This window comes from Schistocerca serialis, chromosome 5 (genome assembly GCF_023864345.2).
Source record: "Schistocerca serialis cubense isolate TAMUIC-IGC-003099 chromosome 5, iqSchSeri2.2, whole genome shotgun sequence".
In the NCBI taxonomy this organism is placed as follows: Eukaryota; Metazoa; Arthropoda; class Insecta; order Orthoptera; family Acrididae; genus Schistocerca; species Schistocerca serialis.
Window position 1 is genome coordinate 534,679,310 of NC_064642.1, and position 21,216 is coordinate 534,700,525.

The following is a 21,216-nucleotide window of genomic DNA, read 5'->3' on the forward strand; positions in this document are numbered from 1 at the left end:
CACAAAGGTTTGAAAATGTTGCCTGTCCTGGTACAGTACACATTTCAGTTGTCGCCTCTGATTCCGCGTAATGTCCCAATGCAGATGACATCAGTAATCCTATCCCCTACCTTCAGTTTCCATATACTGTATCACAGCTGCGGATTCTTTTGGATATGTTCTTTCGAACATATCCAAAAGCGAGAAACTGTGCCACAACCACAACGCCGCGTGATCTGGCGCAGCTGCATGTCATGTCACCATCACGTCGCGTCCCAGTTCGTGTGGTCCCACTCGAACCTGTTAAATTACAAAAATGCGCGCTGCCCTGCGTCGCGCCACATGCGCTATGCTAGCCTCAATTTCCATGTAGCCAAACTGGCCGTGCTCATATCCTATAATGCATGATTTGAACCTCGATGAATTCCTACCATTGTAAGCTTGCAGCAGGTAGTTCATACTGCAATCTGATCTATTTTCTAAATATTCTTAAGGGGAGGTTTACTATCTTTGGCCCGAGAAAACCATGTTCTTTGAGAATTTTTTTCTCGGGATGTGTTATAGATATCAATGTCAAATTTGCTCAAAATGTTTCTTGATATTTCCTCTACAAACTGGAATTTTTCGACAGGAAATGTTAAAGAGCAAAGGCAGAAGTGCCGTCGGAACGGAACCATATTTCGATGTAGACCTCCACGCGTGGCATGTCACAGGTCAGCCGGCTCATCTGCAATCAAAACTGAGTTGACGTTAGCGAAGTATATAAGACTCTTTAGGAATTGTACCTCGCTTAAGTTATTTGGACCATAGGAAACAAAATGGCGGCCAAGTAAAATTATTTATAGTTGATGGATCGGAATAAAAGTGGTACAACTCCTAGAAAATTTAGTTAGTTTCGTCGGAAACAAAGAATCATGCCAATAGATTCAGTAGATTTGAAGTTACCATACCGCGCGTAAAAAAAAAGTCATTTCTAGAAAAACGCGTTTGAAGTTTTGACTACGTATAAATGCAATAATATGAAACTTACGTTCAATCTGCTATTCCGGGTCCATAAACGAGCCTTCCTTTTCCTCATAGAGGGCGTTCTGCTCGATCTGGTCCATCCGGCGCTGCTCCAGAGCCGCTCGTACGACCGGTGACAAGCGGTTTTCGGCGGCTTGAATCCAGTGGTCGTCCGAATGCTTGGCGAACTGGGTCGAATAGAGTCCCAGGGTGGCGCCCATCGTTGTCATGGTCTTCAGAATTGCTGAATACCCTTCGTTGATGCTGCTCACTGCCAGGAAAGCCGCAATCTCTACAGTCTTCGCACCAGAATGCAAATGCTTGGGGGCTAACTTCCAAACACACTCGTTCAAACTTTCATTTGCATTTTGTGTGTTTTCTCCCAAGCACCGGTACAATAACTCGTCCTCCGAAAGAAAAAAAACTGGTGCGTGAAAAAGGCCGATTTCAGGCAGGTGCATTTTTTTGTTCAACCGCGAATAACAAACATTTCCGTTCCGTATCCCGAAAAACCGTTTCAGGGGTGGATTCTAAACAGTTTTATGGATCCAAAAATTCAGTTTTAAAAAATCGATTTTTTGAACCAAAAGATAGTAAACCTCCCCTTAAATCAGGAAGCCATGCGTTGCATGTATATTGTCATTGGAAGGAGCAGGGTCATATTGTGTAAGAAATGGACAAATCCAAATACACTGACATGTCCTCTGCTTAAAGACTAATGTGTTCAGAAATGATGATTAATGTTGAGACAGCGCTAGTGCCACTCACCACTGTGTGAGAGATCAAATGTTCAAATGTGTGTGAAACCTTATGGGACTTAACTGCTAAGGTCATCATTACCTAAGCTTACATACTACTTAAGCTAATTATCCTAAGGACAAACACACACCCATACCCGTGGGAGGACTCAAACCTCTGCCGGGACCGGCCGCACAGTCCATGACTGCAGCTTCCAAACCGCTCAGCTAATCCCACGCGGCTGTGAGAGATCATATTATTCTGAAAATATTATCAGCGTAATTTGCAAAAAACCACCTTTGTGGGTATCATTCTTGTAAGATTTTGTTGGTACTTCAGTCTTCACGCCGGTGGAGCTAGTGACCTGGGATCTTGAACTCAATGTTGGCAAGCTGGTGTTTTCTAGGTTTATGATTTGTACCAGTACATTTTCAGACTTCTATTGAAGATATATTGTACATGCAGTTCTTCTTGTCATGGTGTGTTCCTCGTTGTGACCACGTGCGTCTTATGTTTAATAATAAATGTTCTTTTAGAATAACTTGTTTGCTAATCTGATTTGCAATCACTTAATATTGTTTCGCATCCTCCGCCTGTCCATTGGCCATGTGCTCATACCTTCATCCAACCTCTAACATTGTGCACGTATGATAACGCTATCCACTCACTGGAAGGGACTATGCGAGACTGTGACAACAAGCGTTTATGAGCGCAGTCAAGCGGTCGATACCCGTAGGAACAGTGTAGTGGAACAGTGTCATGGATCAGTGTCGTGGAACAGCGTCCATTACAAGCGACTATTCCATTCATCTATAGACGACCGATTTGCTGGGACCAGGATTCGTTGCTTGTAGTCAAATATTCAAATGTGCGTGAAATCTTATGGGACTTAACTGCTAAGGTCATCAGTCCCTAAGCTTACACACTACTTAATCTAAATTATCCTAAGGACAAACACATACACCCATGCCCGAGGGAGGACTCGAACCACCGCCGGGACCAGCCGCACTGTCCATGACTGCAGCGTTTTAGACCGCTCGGCTAATCCCGCGCGGCTGTTTGTAGTCACTCGTCGCTAGTACACACGCTGTTACACCCATAATCGTCATGGCTGTAGATTGTAAAAAATTGATCAGTATTGTTTACACAAAACTACGCTTGTGGAACTTGAAAGGCAGAAATTGTCATTCTTGTAATATACAACGAAAACTGGGTTCAAAATGGTTCAAATGGTTCTGAGCACTATGGGACTCAACTGCTGAGGTCATTAGTCCCCTAGAACTTAGAACTAGTTAAACCTAACTAACCTAAGGACATCATAAACATCCATGCCCGAGGCAGGATTCGAACCGGCGACCGCAGCGGTCGCGCGGTTCCAGACTGTAGCGCCTAGAACCGCTCGGCCAGATCAGAAACAAATGTGTAGCATATTTCATAGGAAGTGAACCGAATACTACTTCAGTATGCGTGTGTTATGTATCTCACTATTCAATTAACTACCCGGTAGCCTTTCTGCACTATTAAAATGATATGTGCACAATACAGAACTGACTACATACTTAACCTTGCTGCCACCCAATTCCTCTGCAACTAGCGCCCAGTTTTCGTTAGTTGCAGAGGAATTGGGTGGCAGCAAGGTTAAGTATGTAGTCAGTTCTGTATTGTGCACATATCATTTTAATAGTGCAGAAAGGCTACCGGGTAGTTAATTGAATAGTGAGATACATAACACACGCATACTGAAGTAGTATTCGGTTCACTTCCTATGAAATACGCTACACATTTGTTTCTGATCTGGCCGAGCGGTTCTATGCGCTACAGTCTGGAACCGCGCGACCGCTGCGGTCGCCGGTTCGAATCCTGCCTCGGGCATGGATGTGTGTGATGTCCTTAGGTTGGTTAGATTTCAGTAGTTCTAAGTTCTTGAGGACTGATGACCTCAGAAGTTAAGTCCCATAGTGCTCAGAGCCATTTGAACCATTTTTGAACTCCTTTCAGTTTGTGGTTGTTCTTGTAATGATGCTGCATATTATTTGGTGACACTATTATTCAACATTTACACCTATTTAATAACTGTATTAGTGAAATCGAGGTTGACATGTTTGAAACACTCGTTTCTTGCTGGTCATAACAGAGAACTACACTCAGTAGCTTACTGTTTCTATTAAAGTCACTTATTAAGTATTATATTTGATGGCCCAAGTTCTCATATGGGAAATGGATTCATTAGGTATGTTTTAAGAGCATACATTGGCGTTATTGTCCGTCTAAAATTAGATACTTTCACGATGTTAGCCACTATTTCGTACAAATGTGAAACATCTCTGGATGCATATGGTAATAATCAAAAAATTTCTGGCTGCTGCTCTACAAATCTTCGTGAAGATGATAGAAATTCTCCTGCCTACAGACACAAGTAGCGTATCACTGGGCGTTCTGGCCAAAATCGCTAATATCAGCATCAAAAGTCGTGGAAATGCAATGTCTTTCCCGGAATTCCCTGCTCTCTCCCCATCCACCGTGCACTTACCCTCTCCCATTCTTGGCATTAAGCGGGTGTATAAATGTCATCTAATTATCTGCCAGTCGGCGTGGGATCCCAGGTCCCAGAGCACAGACGCCGCAGCCGGTGGCGTGCAAGCTCAGCCCCCCCCCCCCCTCCCATCAAGCAATTTTAATTTTTATAATTCGACTGCATGAACGCCATCAGTCGATATCTGCACTTTGTAGTGAGATGGCCAGTACGAAAAACCAGCAGCGAGCAGCTGCACGGAAGAAGACTATCAGTAAATATTTTGTCCAGCTATCTCTAGTTATTATTATGTGTGTGATTCGTTATACTTAGGTCACTTGTTACTAACCATGATCCGATGCTGGTTGAGGACTCTCAGGTGTTCCATGGTGTTCTGGTGCCTGAACCACCATAGCAGTGGCAGCAGTCACTGTCCATAGGTTGTCTTACTGGCCTGTTGGACCTGTTGTCATTTGACTGCTGGACCAGTACACTAAGATGTTCAACACCCTATTATTGCTTGAGCCACAGCAGCAGCAACAACAGTACACAAGCAAGTATTCACAGTCTTGTACTCTCTGCACAGAAATGGTTGGTACGAACCTGGTGAGTTGTGTGGTGATGTAAATTGCGAATGTACATATGCAAATTAAAGCTAATAATAATAATAACAATAACAATAATAAAATATACCCTAAAATTGTTTTTAATTATTTTTTCACACCTATCAACTAATAATGTGAACTAACGCAGGACGCACGTAGTAGGGATTTGGGGTTATGAGCGCAATTTTGATATAAAATTGATATGCAAATCAATTACATTGATCAATAAATCACCAACGCCTCGCCAACCCACACCCCCGACCACGCCCACTCCGCTCCCAGATGATGTCACATGCTTTTCTCAGCCTGCATGTGTGCCCCAGCCACTCTCCCTCCACTCCCTTACCCCTCCACCTCCCCGAATTTATAATTTTGGCGGGAATTTCGAATTTTGGCAGGAATTTCTTTGTTCTAGGGATGTGCTGACCCCCCCCCCCCCAACCAGGAATTGACGGGAAATTAAAATTGGCAGTGCCCTTTCTAGGACTCGAACCCTCATTCTACTGGATGGAAAGCCCAAGTGCTGCCCCCGAACACATGGAAACTTTCCAGTTGCGGGAGAGAAAGGTTAGGTTAGTATACTTTATTTAGTATCGTCGGGAAACTGACACAAAGATCGACCTTAATTACGTAATTAATCGTAAAGATCGGGCCTACTTACACAATTATATGCGTAGTGCTACACAAGGATGACATAAAAGCGCAATATCACTCAAAAACTGACTATACGATACAACTGGTCTTATCCTGCTGGGAAAAAATTTCGCAATACCACTCGAAAAACAGACACACAAGAACTCTACCTTACACATACAAGCTGGCAGGGAAAAGGCAGGTGTGTAAGGTATTATCTTTATTCTTTTTGGCAGGAACAATGTTCAACTGACGAGATACTGGTATTGGACAGAGATGAGTTTAAAAAGTACATTACCTGTGAGAATACAGCATCTATCATTGTTCGACGTTTAGAGTTCGCCACAGACGCCTGCTCAAAAACCACCTACAGCCCAGGTAACCAATTCCAATACACGATACCACAAATGATGAAAAAAAGTGCATCACAGTTTTAATTACACTTTGTAACTGTTGCGCAAAAACCAGCACTCGTAATGAAGGGATCATAATGCAGCACATGTTCTTTGGAAAATCGTCGTCCTGAAAGACTGCAAAGGGGATGGTAGTTGAATATGTGTTCTCCTCGATGTACAATCACAAACTGTCGACAATGGAGCCCTCTTTCTGCCTCCCTCCACCCCCTTTCCACCATCCAGCAAGAGGGGGGGGGGGGCAATAGTCAGTTAAGCAATAGGAGATAAAAGGACAGCCGCCTCAAGTGCAACTTCTTCGTCTACTAAAATATAGCGACAGAGCCGCCACATGCCGTGCCCTGGACAGAGAGCAGCTGTGTTCTGTGATCACCGCAGCAGACATGACCCCCCCTCCCCCTTGCCCGCAGCAGCCTACTGTTCGGTGATGGAGAACAATTATATTTGATGTCAACGCATCCATAATCAAGCATATATTTAAAAAAGCAAAACACAATTGCAACGATAACAAATGTCCTCTTTCCACGAAAATAGGCGCAGTCCATTAATTTTATTCCTATGATCAAAATCGGTATAGCTTTCACAGTTAACTGCATGATACAATCCACATCTATTTATTTTGCGACATCCAGCTAAGCCGATTACAGATGATCGGCGGAGACATGCCCACCCTGCGTAAAATCAGGAAAAAAACTTCGACTATTTTGCTGCGAAAATTACCGATCACCACAAAATGTCCTCGTAATTTCGAAATCGTCATTAGAGTAAAGGAAAAGCGATAATTTAAACTCCAAAGAAAAAAAAGCTATATTAAAGAATTTCCTCCAGCTTGTTGAACAAATTACACGACCTGAGAGCGAATCTTGCGTTCAGTGTTTCTAAATAAACTGTCATGCACGTGAAATAACATTAGAGAATGTCATGCCATTGGCTCACATGTCGGAAGAAACACAATCATTTTACATTCGACAACAACAAGCTACAATTCAAGAGAACATAGCTGTTTTGTACAATATGACATGTCCCTTTTTATGAATGCGATGCTATATCATACTAGCGTTTACAAAACAAATCGTGAGAGCCTGTCTCGCCCTGTGTAAGTGAGAGATTGAAATTTCGTTAAAAGGTATCGCCGCAACGAAAAAAGAAAGAAACGCTCGTCAAGAAAAAATCTGTGGCGCCGTAGCCATCTCTTCCAACCTCCAGGCGGCATGTTATTGATATCAATTTGATATGCTAGTTAATTAAATTGATCCTGAGGGCCACTTTGCATGGCGCGTAATTTTTTTTTCAGTAGTCGGATTATACTCACCAAGTGGGACAACTGGGAATCCATGGAAGGAACATGATGTCCTTTTCGAGGAACATTATTGACAAATGACTGAAGCTGACCACCGAGGGATTCTACATCACACAACATGCACTTTGTGTAAGGACCGCGCTACGAAAAACACGATCATGACGCCTATGTTACTATCACCCTGCACAAAAAGTGGGCCCGCATCTCGTGGTCGTGCGGTAGCGTTCTCGCTTCCCACGCTCGGGTTCCCGGGTTCGATTCCCGGCGGGGTCAGGGATTTTCTCTGCCTCGTGATGGCTGGGTGTTGTGTGCTGTCCTTAGGTTAGTTAGGTTTAAGTAGTTCTAAGTTCTAGGGGACTGATGACCATAGATGTTAAGTCCCATAGTGCTCAGAGCCATTTTTGAACAAAAAGTGGTCTTGATTCTACAAGCACACACGGGTCACAGATAGTGTTACGCTTTCAGGCAGAAAAGCTGTCCGAAATTTGGAATCAAGTTTATCCATTCAACCACATAATTGCATTGGATCCTGTAGAACTGTCTATTAGTGATTACAGCCTCTGGTGAATCATAATCATGCTACTCTCGTATCTCGAAACAAGTCACCTTTTCTCGAACCTATCTGCTAAGGATCCCATACATCAAGAACTCCAGCGCTTTTTTAGACAGTAACTCTGCATCTTGTAACTGCTCCTAAGTCTCTGCCCTGCCCTCCCTTCAACTTAGTCCATGTGGCCATCCCAGTTCAAGTCTGACCTTTACAGAAGTCAGAGAGCGCAATATCTAAGACCTTATGCTTTCTGTGGGGAAACAGGACGAGCTGAGCTAATGCGACAGGAGCGCGTTTTGACTACTCAGTGGAAATGGGAAGATGGTGTTATAGCTCCACCAACTGTGTACAGTGTGTAAGGCCATCACCAAACGAAGCTTTCCCTTGCAACACGAGATAGTAGAAGAGATAGTACAAGCAGTTATGGTGGTGTTTCTTGTTCAGAAAGTTAGGAAGACTACACATCATACATGGCATGGAGGAAGGACAAATATTTTGCTACAACATTGCGACATATGTCCAAACTACATACAGGTACTGCAGTCTGATGGAGATCTGTGTCTCTCAGATTGTATTCATGTCTATCACCCAAACATATGTGACGATCCTATTAAATATACAGGTATTGGTTCATTGGAGCAGGCGGTTTGTGATCCAAGTCGCTTCCACAGACTGGTGTAAAGTTTCATCAACTGCGCTGGTGGATGACCATAGCCAACAGACTATCAATCGCACGAGAGGGTGCTCCTGTAGTGCTCCTTCATAACCAGTTTAATACATTGCTTTTTTCGGTTGTAACACACCCAATCAGTGTACACCACCATACACTATGTCTTAGAAATCCGTGTCAGCTGCTGCTAAACTGACGTTAACACATTTCGATCCTCTGGCTCTCACGGAAAACTGAACATCACATGGCATAAAGTATACAGCTACCACAAACAGGCAGGTAGAAATAAAACACAGAGGCAATGTTTCTCATTGACAAAAATGTGGAAGACATCGCAACATATGGAAACTGGAAGATTTTGCGGTATTGTAGACCGCGTCCAATAGCTATTCAAAGGTGATTACCTGTACAGTTAATCACATCTTCCCATCGACACAGTAGCGGATGCATTGGTGCTCCATTTCGATTTGCAGTGATGGACATGATTAACACTCTGGTGTTGAAAAGGCGCTGTTCACAAAACTCGTGAGGTAGCACAAATAAAAAGAGGTACTGTTATCTTATTGGTGAAAAAAATAAAAAAAACAAAAATAAAAATATGTGTAGGGCAAGGCAGCATATGAAATTGGATGAGTCCGTAGCAAGGAGGAATGCTTCCAAACAATCGTATTAAGGTGACAACCTCTACATTTAAGCCCATGTTCCACAGTGACAAGTAGCAGATATCCAGTGTTCCGCCAAGGCTCCCTCCATCTCAACAGAATAGTGTCACTCAATCATTGTGCGAAATCAACAGTGTGCCCAGTGGATGGTCGGGATGGGAAAGGTACCATTGATATGGGGCGATGTACTGTAATTCACACCGCAGTTGATATCGAAAACGAATACCGTCTACGGCATCGAGCACATGCGGCGATCCTGTTAAATATACAGGTATTTATCCATTGGAGCAGGTGGCCAGTGATCGACATCATTTGCACAGACCGGTGTAAAGTTCCATTGCCTGTACTGTATGAGAACCTTGTCCCACAGTTTATCAGTCACAGAAGAGGGTCCCTGTTTCGTTGTTTGATACACCACTTTTTTTTCTGTAACACTTTTGTACACTGCCATACATTTTTGTTCTTTTTTTCCGCCTCGACTTCAACGTCTGTGTCAGTTTCTAAACTGATATTAATACATCTTGGTTTATTGTCTCGCCCAGAAAACTAGACATCACACAATGTAAATCATGTTGGTGCTGCTGATCCCACAACATACCCACACTCTGGGTGATTGAAATAAAAGACAGTCACAACATAAGGAAACCAGAATAGTTTTGAGGCATTGTGGAGCGTTTCCCAATTGCTGTCCAAAGGTGATTGACGACCCCTTCATTTAAACTCATCATTTACAATGATGGGATAGCTGATGGTGCTGTGTTCCGTTTGATAGATTCCTCATATTGCTGCCATGCACGCGATCACTGTTTCGGTGTTAGCTATCCCCGGAATGTATTACCTCCTCCATCAAGACTCTTTCTCCATCTCAAACAAGCGATGTCAGTCTATCATTATGTGGCAATCAACAGCGTACCAACGGTCCGTTAGGATGGAAAATAAGCATCATAGTTGATAGTGCGATCAATCATAGCAATTTTATCGTAATTTCAACACCGACCAATGACGCGGCAGCATGCTTACCAATTCCTGTATCATCGCTAAACAGCCCCTCAACTGCTTTGCGAGTACCATCGCAAATATAAGTAGGCAGCGACCCCCATATCTCTAGCACTTCTATCATAGTGTGGAACTTACGATCTTTCTCTATGTGGGTGGGAGTCGCAGGGCATTCTCGCATTGTTAGGATAAAGTTAGTCCGAAAGATCTCCTCACATTCTCTTTGAGCAACGCTCCCTAAAGCTCACCAGAAGTAGACCGCTACACTTCACGTTACGTGTAGGAACAGTATGAACCGAGGCTGTAACTGCTGTCCTGCACCCATCGAAGAGCACGAGATTTCTCCAGATCCGCGAATGTCGAGGAGTTGACACCCCTTTTCGGTGTATAGTAGATGTGAAACGGTTGTGATGATATAACAGACGGTTAAGAACAAGAAAGGGGTGGTTTTTATGCATGCTGGAGCTCCAGACGGACGAAGTTTGTTGCATTTTATAGAAATTAACTGCGTTATCAAATGTCTGGAGTCATTACCAAGAGGGCACTGGCAAGAGAGAGCATAAACACATGCCCTCCTAAGACTACAATGTTCTGCTCTTAAAACACGCTATAATGCTAGATCGTTGCGGTTTTAGACCTATTAGTCGTATGGAATGCAGTGATGTAAGAAATATATTTCCAGCTCATGACACACATTCTCCTTGCATGTTTCACTTCAATAAACTATGGTGGCAAACTGTAAAATGGAAAACTACTTCCTTAAAACATCGATTCCTTGAGATACCCCACTATTCACATCCAATAATGGTTCAGAAATTATACTATGCTCGCATCAGTTCTGTATAAAATGATCGTCAGTAACAGAGAATGCCTGTTACAAAGAAAGAGACAAACGCTTAGCAGCGGTGTTTGACATGTGAAACAACATGCCATGCCGCCACTAACTCCGTAAACACGACATCTGTCAAGGAGATGTATACACGGGGATTGTACTACCTCACAAACATCTGTCGCTAAGAAACTTCCTGGCAGATTAAAACTATGTGCTGGACCGAGACTCGAGCTCGGGACCTTTGCCTTTCGCGGGAAAGTGCTTGGGTAGCTCAGATAGTAGAGCACTCTCCGCTGCAGAGTGACAATCTCATTCTGGATCTATCGCTAACTTAGAATCACCGCAGTTATGAAACTGAAGATACCCAAGATCCATCCATAAAATCGAGTCTTCAGTTTCATAACTGTGGTGGTTCTAAGTGCATGACAGTTTATTTAGAGACACTGGACGCAAGAGACTCTCTCAGGTCGTGTAATTTGTTCAACAAGCTGTAGGGAATTATTAAATATAACTTTTTTATTTGGAGTTTAAATTATCGCTTTTTCGTTACTCTGATGACGATTTCGAAATAGCGAGAACATTCTGTTATGATCGGTAGTTTTCGCAGAAAAATAGTCGAAGTTTTTTTCCTGATTTTACGCAGGGTGGGCATGTCTCCGCCGATATCTGTAATGGGCGGCAGTACACTTCGCTGGATGTTGTAAATTAAACAGATGCGGATTGTATCATGCAGTTAACTGTAAAAGCTATACCGATTTTGATCATAAAACTAAAAGTAAATGGACTGCGCCTACTTTCGTGGTAAGAGGACATTTATCATCGTCGCAACTGCATTTCGCTTTTCTTGAATAGATGCTTGATTATAGATGCATCACCGAACGGCGGGCAAGGGGGAGGGGTGAGCGTGTCTGCTGTGGTAGTCACAGGACACAGCCGCTCACTTGTCCATGGGGGCAGGGTGTCGGGGCTCTGTCACTATACAGGGTGATTCAAAAAGAATACCACAACTTTAAAAATGTGTATTTAATGAAAGAAACATAATATAACCTTCTGTTATACATCATTACAAAGAGTATTTAAAAAGTTTTTTTTTTCACTCAAAAACAAGTTCAGAGATGTTCAATATGGCCTCCTCTAGACACACGAGCAATATCAACCCGATACTCCAACTCGTTCCACACTCTCTGTAGCATATCAGGCGTAACAGTTTGGATAGCTGCTGTTATTTCTCGTTTCAAATCATCAATGGTGGCTGGGAGAGGTGGCCGAAACACCGTATCCTTAACATACCCACATAAGAAAAAATCGCAGGGGGTAAGATCAGGGCTTCTTGGAGGCCAGTGATGAAGTGCTCTGTCACGGGCTGCCTGGCGGCCGATCCATCGCCTCGGGTAGTTGACGTCCAGGTAGTTATGGACAGATAAGTGCCAATGTGGTGGTGCTCCATCCTGCTGAAATATAAATTGTTGTGCTTCTTGTTCGAGCTGAGGGAACAGCCAATTCTCTAACATCTCCAGATACTGTAGTCCAGTTACAGTAGCACCTTCGAAGAAAAAGGGACCAAAAACTTTATTGGCTGAAATGGCACAGAAAACGTTCACCTTAGGCGAGTCACGTTCATACTGAGTTGTTTCCCGCGGATTCTCAGTGCCCCATATACAGACATTGTGACGGTTGACTTTACCGTTAGTGTGGAAAGTTGCTTCATCACTAAACACAATCTTTGAAACGAAAGATTCATCTGTTTCCATTTGAGCAAGGATAAAGTCACAGAAATCGATTCTTTTAATCTTATCAGCTGCAGACAGTGCTTGAACCAATTTCAGACGATAAGGTTTCATAACTAACCTTTTTCGTAGCACTCTCCATACAGTTGATTGTGGAATTTGCAGCTCTCTGCTAGCTCTGCGAGTCGATTTTCCTGGGCTGCGAACAAATGCTTGCTGGATGCGTGCTACATTTTCATCACTCGTTCTCGGCCGTCCAGAACTTTTCCCTTTGCACAAAAACCCATTCTCTGTAATCTGTTTATACCAACGTTTAATACACCACCTATCAGGAGGTTTAACACCATACTTCGTTCGAAATGCACGCTGAACAACTGTCGTCGATTCACTTCTGCCGTACTCAATAACACAAAAAGCTTTCTGTTGAGCGGTCGCCATCTTAGCATCAACTGACGCTGACGCCTAGTCAACAGCGCCTCAAGCGAACAAATGTACAACTAAATGATACTTTATAGCTCCCTTAATTCGCCGACAGATAGTGCTTAGCTCTGCCTTTTGTCGTTGCAGAGTTTTAAGTTCCTAAAGTTGTGGTATTCTTTTTGAATCACCCTGTATTTTAGAACAAGTTGCATTTGAGGCGGCCGTCCTTTTATCTCCTATTGGTTAGTTGACTATACACGCTATTGTGCTGGCGTAAGAGCGTCGCCCCAAGGTGACGGCCAGATGATGAAAAGCGGAGTGCGGGCAGAGGCCTTAGAGGGGTGATAGCGGGAGCGCGAGACACTTGACGGAACATCTGGCTGTTTCAAGAAGCCTGTGCCCCCTCTCATTTGTGGACGAGAGAGGGTGGGAGGGAGGCAGAGGGCTTCGATTTTCGACAGTTTGTGATTGTACATGGAGGAGAACACTCGTTCAACTACCGCCCCCTTTGCAGTCTTTTAGGAACGACGATTTTCCCCAGAACATGTGCTGCATTATGACCCGTTAATTATGAGTGCAGGTTTTTGGGCAACAGTTTCAGAGTGTAATTAAAACGGTAACGAATTTTTTTCATCAATTGTGGTATCGTGTATTGGCATCTTTTACCTGAGCTGTATGTGGTTTTTGAGCAGGTGTCTGTGGCGAAATCTGACGTCAAACAACGATAGACGCTGTATGATCACAGGTAATGCACTTTTTAAACTTCTCTCTGTCCAACACCAGCATCTCGTCAGTTGAACATTGTTCCTGCGAAAAAGAATAAAGATAGTACCTTACACCCCTACCTTTTCCCCACCAACTTGTAGGTGTAGGGTAGAGTTCGAGTGTGGCTGTTTTTCGAGTGGTGTTGCGAAATTTTTTCCCAGCAGGATAATACCAGTTGTATGGTATCGTCAGTTTTTGAGTTGTATTGAGCTTTTATGCCGTCCTTGTGTAGCGCTACGCATATAGTTGTGTGATTAGGCCTTATCTTTATGATTAACTACGCAATTAGGGTCGATCTTTGTGTCAGTTTCCCAACGAAACTAAATAAATTACGCTAACCTAATCTTCCTCTCCCCCATCTGGACAGTTTCCATGTGTTGGGCAGGGGCACTTGGACTTTCCATACAGTAGAATTAGAGTTCGAGTCCCAGATAGGGCACAACCATTTTTAATTTCGCATCAATTCAAGCGCCTCTGGTGGTGTAATTGTGTTTGGGGGGGGGGGGCGGGGGAGGGGGGGGGTTGCAATTGATCTTTCTGTCCAGGAGCACCACGGTTTGTGTCGTGGAAAGAGCACTGCCAGTTTCAATTTTCCGTCAATTCCCGGGTTGCGGGTCAGGTGGGATGTCAGCACGGCCCTGAGACAAAGAAATTTCCTCAAAAATTTGAAATTCCCACCAAAATTCTAATTTCCTGCCAAAATTCAAAATTTTCGCCAATAAGGTAGGTTGCAGGAGAGGGATGGTTGAGGGATGGGGGAGGGTGAGGGGGAGGGGCTGGGGCACACATGCAGGCTGAGAAAAAACGTGACATCATCCAGGGGTGGAGGTGGGCGTGGCTGGGGGCGGGGGTGGGATGGAATAGTGATGTATTATTGATCATTTTAATTAATTTGCATATTAATTTGATATCAAAATTGCGTTCGCAACCCCTAGTCCCTACTACTGAGACACTTGCAGTTTTAAAGATGACTGTGAAGTATGATATTGTATTTGATATAAAATGTTATGAATCATCTCTGGATGCGTCCTCTAATAATCAAAAAACTTCTAAGTGCTGCTCGCCAAATCTTTCTTCATACCAGGTGATCAAAAAGTCAGTATAAATTTGAAAACTTAATAAACCACGGAATAATGTAGATAGAGAGGTAAAAATTGACACACTTGCTTGGAATAACATGGGGTTTTATAAGAGCAAAAAAAAAAAAAAAAAAAAAAAACACCCCATATTGCTAGACACGTTAAAGATCTCTTGCGTTCGTCGTTTGGTGATGATCGTTGTGCTAGGCCGCCACTTTCGTCATGCTTGGTCTCCCAGGTCCGCAGTCCTCAGTCCGTGCGATTATTGGCTTTGGGGTTACCTGAAGTCGCAAGTGTATCGTGATCAACCGACATCTCTAGGGATGCTGAAAGACAACATCCCACGCCAATGCGTCACCACAACACCGGACACGCTTTACAGTACTGTTCACAACATTATTCCTCGACTACAGCTATTGTTGAGGAATGATGGTGGACATATTGAGCATTTCCTGTAAATAACATCATCTTTGCTTTGTCTTACTTTGTTTTGCTGATTGTTGCTATTCTGATCAGATGAAGTGCCATCTGTCGGACATTTTTTGAACTTTTGTATTTTTTTGGTTCTAATAAAACCCCATGTCATTCCAAGCATGTGTGTCAACATTTCCTGTCAACCTCGATTTCACTAAAACAATTATTAAATATGTGTACGTGGTGAATAATATTGTCTTCGGTAGAGAAAGTGAGTAATATGCTGCATCATTACATGAACAACCACAAACTGAAAGGAGTGATGCTGTCATAAGTTTTGCTTCGCTAGGTGGAAGCAGAAGCGTCACTGCTGTTGATGTTGAACTTGTGATGATGTAATAATAACTTCAGAGGATCAGGATCTCACAAATTCTAAGTACAAGGAGACTGTACAGTAGCACAACAGGCTGACAGAGTCGTGTTGCTTCTGTTGAACTGCTAGCTGCACACTCAGCACAATCAATTTATGACAAACCCTCACCAAAATGGAGTTCTAATGGTTCAATATGTTCCAATAATAATAACTTTGCAAGGTAAATTGACATAAAATCTCTGTTTTGTTATTGTTGCTATTGATCTATGTGTGTTAATGAAATTAGGAGATGACACAAATAGATGTTTAGTCTAAAAGATACGTAACTATTGATATATGTAGCACTAAGTTACAACCTGCAATATGCCTTGGTCCCACCATTAATGTATGTGGTATAACATTGTGATCTGTAGATATACCATGTATAAGCTACATATTTCTTAAGGACTGTAGTGTAATTAAAAAGTGTCAGTCTTATCTATGGAAATTTATGCTTATACACCTCGTGACAGGAGTCTTTTCATGGCTCTTTCATCGAAATGAACGAACTGAAATGCCATGTCATCATAAAAATTCTTTCATTTTGAGGGACAGACCTAAATGCAACCATAAAATCGGCAAATTGGACGTAAAATTGGCTGTAAAATTGGTAGAATAAACGATAAAGTGCTGGTCTGAAAAATTAGCTGTCTGACTTCGGGATTAATTAATTCCGAGAGCTCTTTTTGAGCAGTTGAATTAGTATACTCTTGTAGTGAAGGGATTGGGTTCTGTTACAAATTAATGACGTCATATCATATTCCGCAACATGGCTGCCTGTAACATGATTAGGGACATTCGTCCACAATTAAAGAACTTTAATGCGCTCCAGAATATATATTTGAGAAAATGTAAACTTTTACTACTTAGCAAAGAGTCAGTGTAATGTACCTGCTCCCAACACCCCTAATGCAAGACAGCCACCATATGAATTATGAGAATGTAGTTGGAAAAAGAAATACTCAACTAATAATTTTCGTTCCTCTGGCTAAGAGAAGCATGTGAGTTAAAGGAGGGTAATTACCATTGCTCTAAAACTAGGAAGTAACCTAGCCAGACAAGTCGATAACTGTTGGGTGTGTGTGTGTGTAAGGATACTGTGCGTGCTATTAAACTAGAACTAGAGAGTATTCTGGCCACTCTAGTTTTGATATCTGCTGGATATGTAACGATAGGGGCTGTCAAACTAACTTGCCCTGGCCAACGTAGGTAACAGCAGCCGGAGATGTGTGCACTCCTCCAGCCAGAGTGTCTACGATGTGTGCACTTCTTCCAAGTGACCGCAGTTCACCACAAATTTCGGTGAAATCCAATTTATGCAGACGAGTTTGTCAGTAACGCTCTTCTAATAGCTTTATTGCTGTGCGCCACTTGAAAAGAATTAATCTACAAGCCAGCTCCTGCCACAGCTACTGCTCTACTACGGGACATCAATAAGAAAGGTGGATTGACGTATATGTTAGCATAATATCTAGTCACGACTCAAAGCGTTTCGTCTTCTACACAGGTTCTACCACCGATAGAGATGGAATATGGGATTCCCCCGCTGAAGTAACATATCTTTTAATATTATCTCCAGCGTCGAAAAAACTTATTTTATTAACTGATGTGTGAACTACATTTCGTATATTGTAGCATTATGTTTACACATTATGGACGGACCAAGTACAAGAAGGATTATGTCATTAAAAAACTTCATCAAAGCAAACTGCAGTATTTGAAACAATTGTTACGAATAACAGCCATTCGAATACCGGGCGTCACAGCACGTACCTGAATTGCTGAATAGCGAAATGCACTTGGTGCATTTAGTCTTCATCCCCCAACCCTGCATTCAATGTTATACGTTAATATGTTACACAGCTGTATCGATAGGTTTCCAAAAGGCAAGTTGTGTAGCTGCTTCCACAACGGTGGCAACCACATCATAGTACTTACGCATCGATGCATAGATGCCTTTGAGAAAACATTGGCACTCATATCAAACAACAGAAGTCATAGTCCACGGACTTCTCTGGTTAAATGGAGTTTTCAGATGGACTATTATAGCAGTACGCAGAATATCACAATTCTTCTTCTGCTTTCATATTGTTGCAAGGTAGGATACGTTCAGTGGAAGGAATGGTCATCTATGAGACAACGAAAACCCTGTCAATATAATTCCCATACATGATCCAGCCATTAACATGAGATCTGTCAGCAGAAAGCATTGCTTAGGCATTCGATGAAGAGACTTACATTTAATCTAGTGCAGGAGGACCACACATGTACAGATAACAAACGCCTGTAGTCATCCTGTGTTTCGTGCCTTAATTATCTGTGTAACTCCCAGCAGTGAGACTTTATTTTTATGGTATGGGTGAAACTCAATCATGTGGCAATTTCGAAAATAACAAAATTCATTCAGAAACGATAGGCTTTTCCTGCATGTAAATTATATAATACCAACACTTTCATAGCAATCAGGGACTTAACAATCACACTATTGTATTACGACAGCTAACTTATAGGCTGGAGGAACAACTGCTAAAAAATCTGTACCATGGACAGTGATCTGCAGTTCGAAAAAAGAGCTGAGGTATAGTTGCTTAACAATATTGCACACATAGAACGATCATATATGTAGAGATTTGTGGTAGGCTAACATATATATCTGTTCCATCCATCGTGGGAAACTGAACGAAATTATTTAAGAGGAGTCACCCCATTATTTCTTTCAACCGACTATCCACTTCTCCCATCCAAAAGACATATACGTAGACTATTACTTTTAAGGCGGTATGTAAACCGTGCTTACATCTCTGCAATAGCTTCTTCTTTTTTGCTTTGCACTTTATACTCTCTCTTTATGGAAGTTGTCCTCCTCATTTAGTCCAGTTTTCGTTTCTTGACTTCTCTTCCATTTCTAGTTTACTTTTACATACACATCACACATTAACTGTACTTAAAGAATCAATTTCCTTGACGAGGAATGCTTTAAGTTCATGGGATACATTGATTCTTTTTCTTAGAACTCATGGAATTAAATTATTTGTGGGAACAAGATCTAATTCGGCAGTATCTATATTTTATGGTACTGTGGAGAATAATCTCCCTGACTGAAAAAAAAGTATTTCTCCTGCTTTAATATAACTCTGCTGTTTAGCACTTATATTGTCTTTGTTGGAGTCATTGTGAAAAATCTCTCGTTTACGGGTAGATAATTAAAACTATATGCAGACAGAACATAGCTTATAAGCTTTTCTCAGTCCTGAATGTCTGGAAGACTTACTTGTACGCCAATCACTTCGTGTGTATTCGTATTACCCTAGCAGACAAACTGCAGAACCTTAACACCACACAGCAATTATTCTGTAATTTATTCATTAATCGATACCTCATAGAAGCGATTGACATGGAGTACAGAGAAACGCATTGTAAATACTGTTTGTTGGTTTTTTAATGCATTTAAAGAGTATTGCACAGAGTGAAACACTTGGTGCATTCTTTAGTTGTATGCTGTAGCCTCCTACCTCGTAATGCCATGTTCTTTAGTCAAGGAAGATGCAAAAGTTTCTCACAGTTCCATGTCTGGGCGCTTTATGAATTATATAAAGTGTTTACTGATAACTTTGTCACTCTCGAACTTGTGATTTGACACATAAATTTGTTGTATATCGTTGCTGCAATTGGAGCTCATCCAGTGTAAATAGTTAATCCTTTAATCCTAACTGCCTTATCATTGTCAACAATCACATTGCTGTTATCTTATCAGGCCCGTTCCATTAAGAAGTCGTGTTTTGATATTAGGTAGTTGCACATTTCCATTTTGTTAAAAATCCAGTCAATATCTTGCAATATTTTCAAATCCAAAAGGTAATAGTTATTTGTATGCGAAGCTGCAGCAGTACTCCAGTAGCTCTTCCAGTAGAACATCTAATTTAACGTTGGCTAATTCCGTTTTATATGGTGTAGCCACAGCATTGTGTTATTTCTTCGAAATGGTTTACAGTGCTACCTTGGCGATTTTTCCCGATACTTCTCTTGCTGTCACGTTGTCATTCCCATGGAGGAGAAGTGGCAGCGTCGCCTTCGCACTATGTCTTGCAGTGACGAACTTGGAGAATTTACGACTTAGATAATAGTAAACGATCCACACACTACCGTCTTTAACATTATGGATCGTCCCTTTTGTAATTAATCTTGACAACCCACTTGATCACAGATTTTAACTACCAGGACATTATGGAAATCATCTGTAATGAGTGTATGCACATTTAAATTCTTCTTGCTGAGGAGCATACCATTTTCAGTGTAATAATATGTATTGTCAACTGTAATAGCAAGATTGTCCGGATTTTCCAGTAATAACCATGTACCAGTGTCAATCAGCCGGTCTCTTCAACCACCTATTAGCTAAAGAATGTTTAGCACATTAGAGGAAGTCATGTTGCCACTTTCCACTGTCACAGAAGACTGATCACTAGGGGCTCTCAGATCTCCTGTTTTACTCTTAAGATACAAGATGGCGACACAGTAGGATTGCGAGTAAAACTAAATTTAGAAGGCTTGACCAGAAGATCGTGATACTGGAATATGCCTTGTAATATTTACCTTTGCGGTATGAAACGTGCATGCAGAAAAATACCCAATGATTTGCTGCCAGTTGTGTTAATTAAGACACAAAACTGAAATGTGACCATTGCGAACCATCAATTATAGTAATATCGACAATCATTATTAAGTAGAATAGCCCCTAGAGTTTATTCAGACGAACTCGATGAAAGAAGTGCAACAGAGCTCGTTGTTAACATGTGCAAGAGCAGCGAGTGTATACTGCAAGTCCCACTGATGCACTGAACACATTCGTTAATGAACTGACGATTGCACGATACCGGAGTATGTAAGTCCAGATATCGCAGATATTCTGGAGCTAATTATGTCAAGGTTTCGATGCCTACTATATGCTCGAGCGGTTAAACATTTTTATAGGAAACTTACTGAAACATTTCTGTAAGTCTATCTTTATACAGGACGGTTGAGGGACTTCGGCTGTTCAGTACAAATGTCAAATTAAAAAGACCTTCAGCTTTGTATACTTACAATTTTATTTTATCTATCCGGCTAGTTTTACTACGCCATCTTCATTCCCCTGTGACCGACGTGTAGGAAGAATGCAGCTTCAGGTTGGATTCTTGCTGCAGGTCTGTCAGGATGTAACACAACCGGGGGTACAAATGGTGGGGGGCCCGTTAATTGGCTTCTCGTTTCGACCGTGCGCCCTGTCCACACCGCGTACCTGATACTCCCGCGGCGATCGTACTGTTCTGCACCACACTGCTGCTGACTTGCCTGAAATTATCCATGGAAAAATGTAAGCGGGTTTAGGGGAGCCACTCAACGTTAAGCACAACACTGCCCTTCGTCTGGTATAACAACTATATTCTGAGACGATAAAAAGGATAGCAAGTTGCACTGTTTACATTCTAAGTCGTAATTTTGATGCCAACTTCTAGAGGATTATC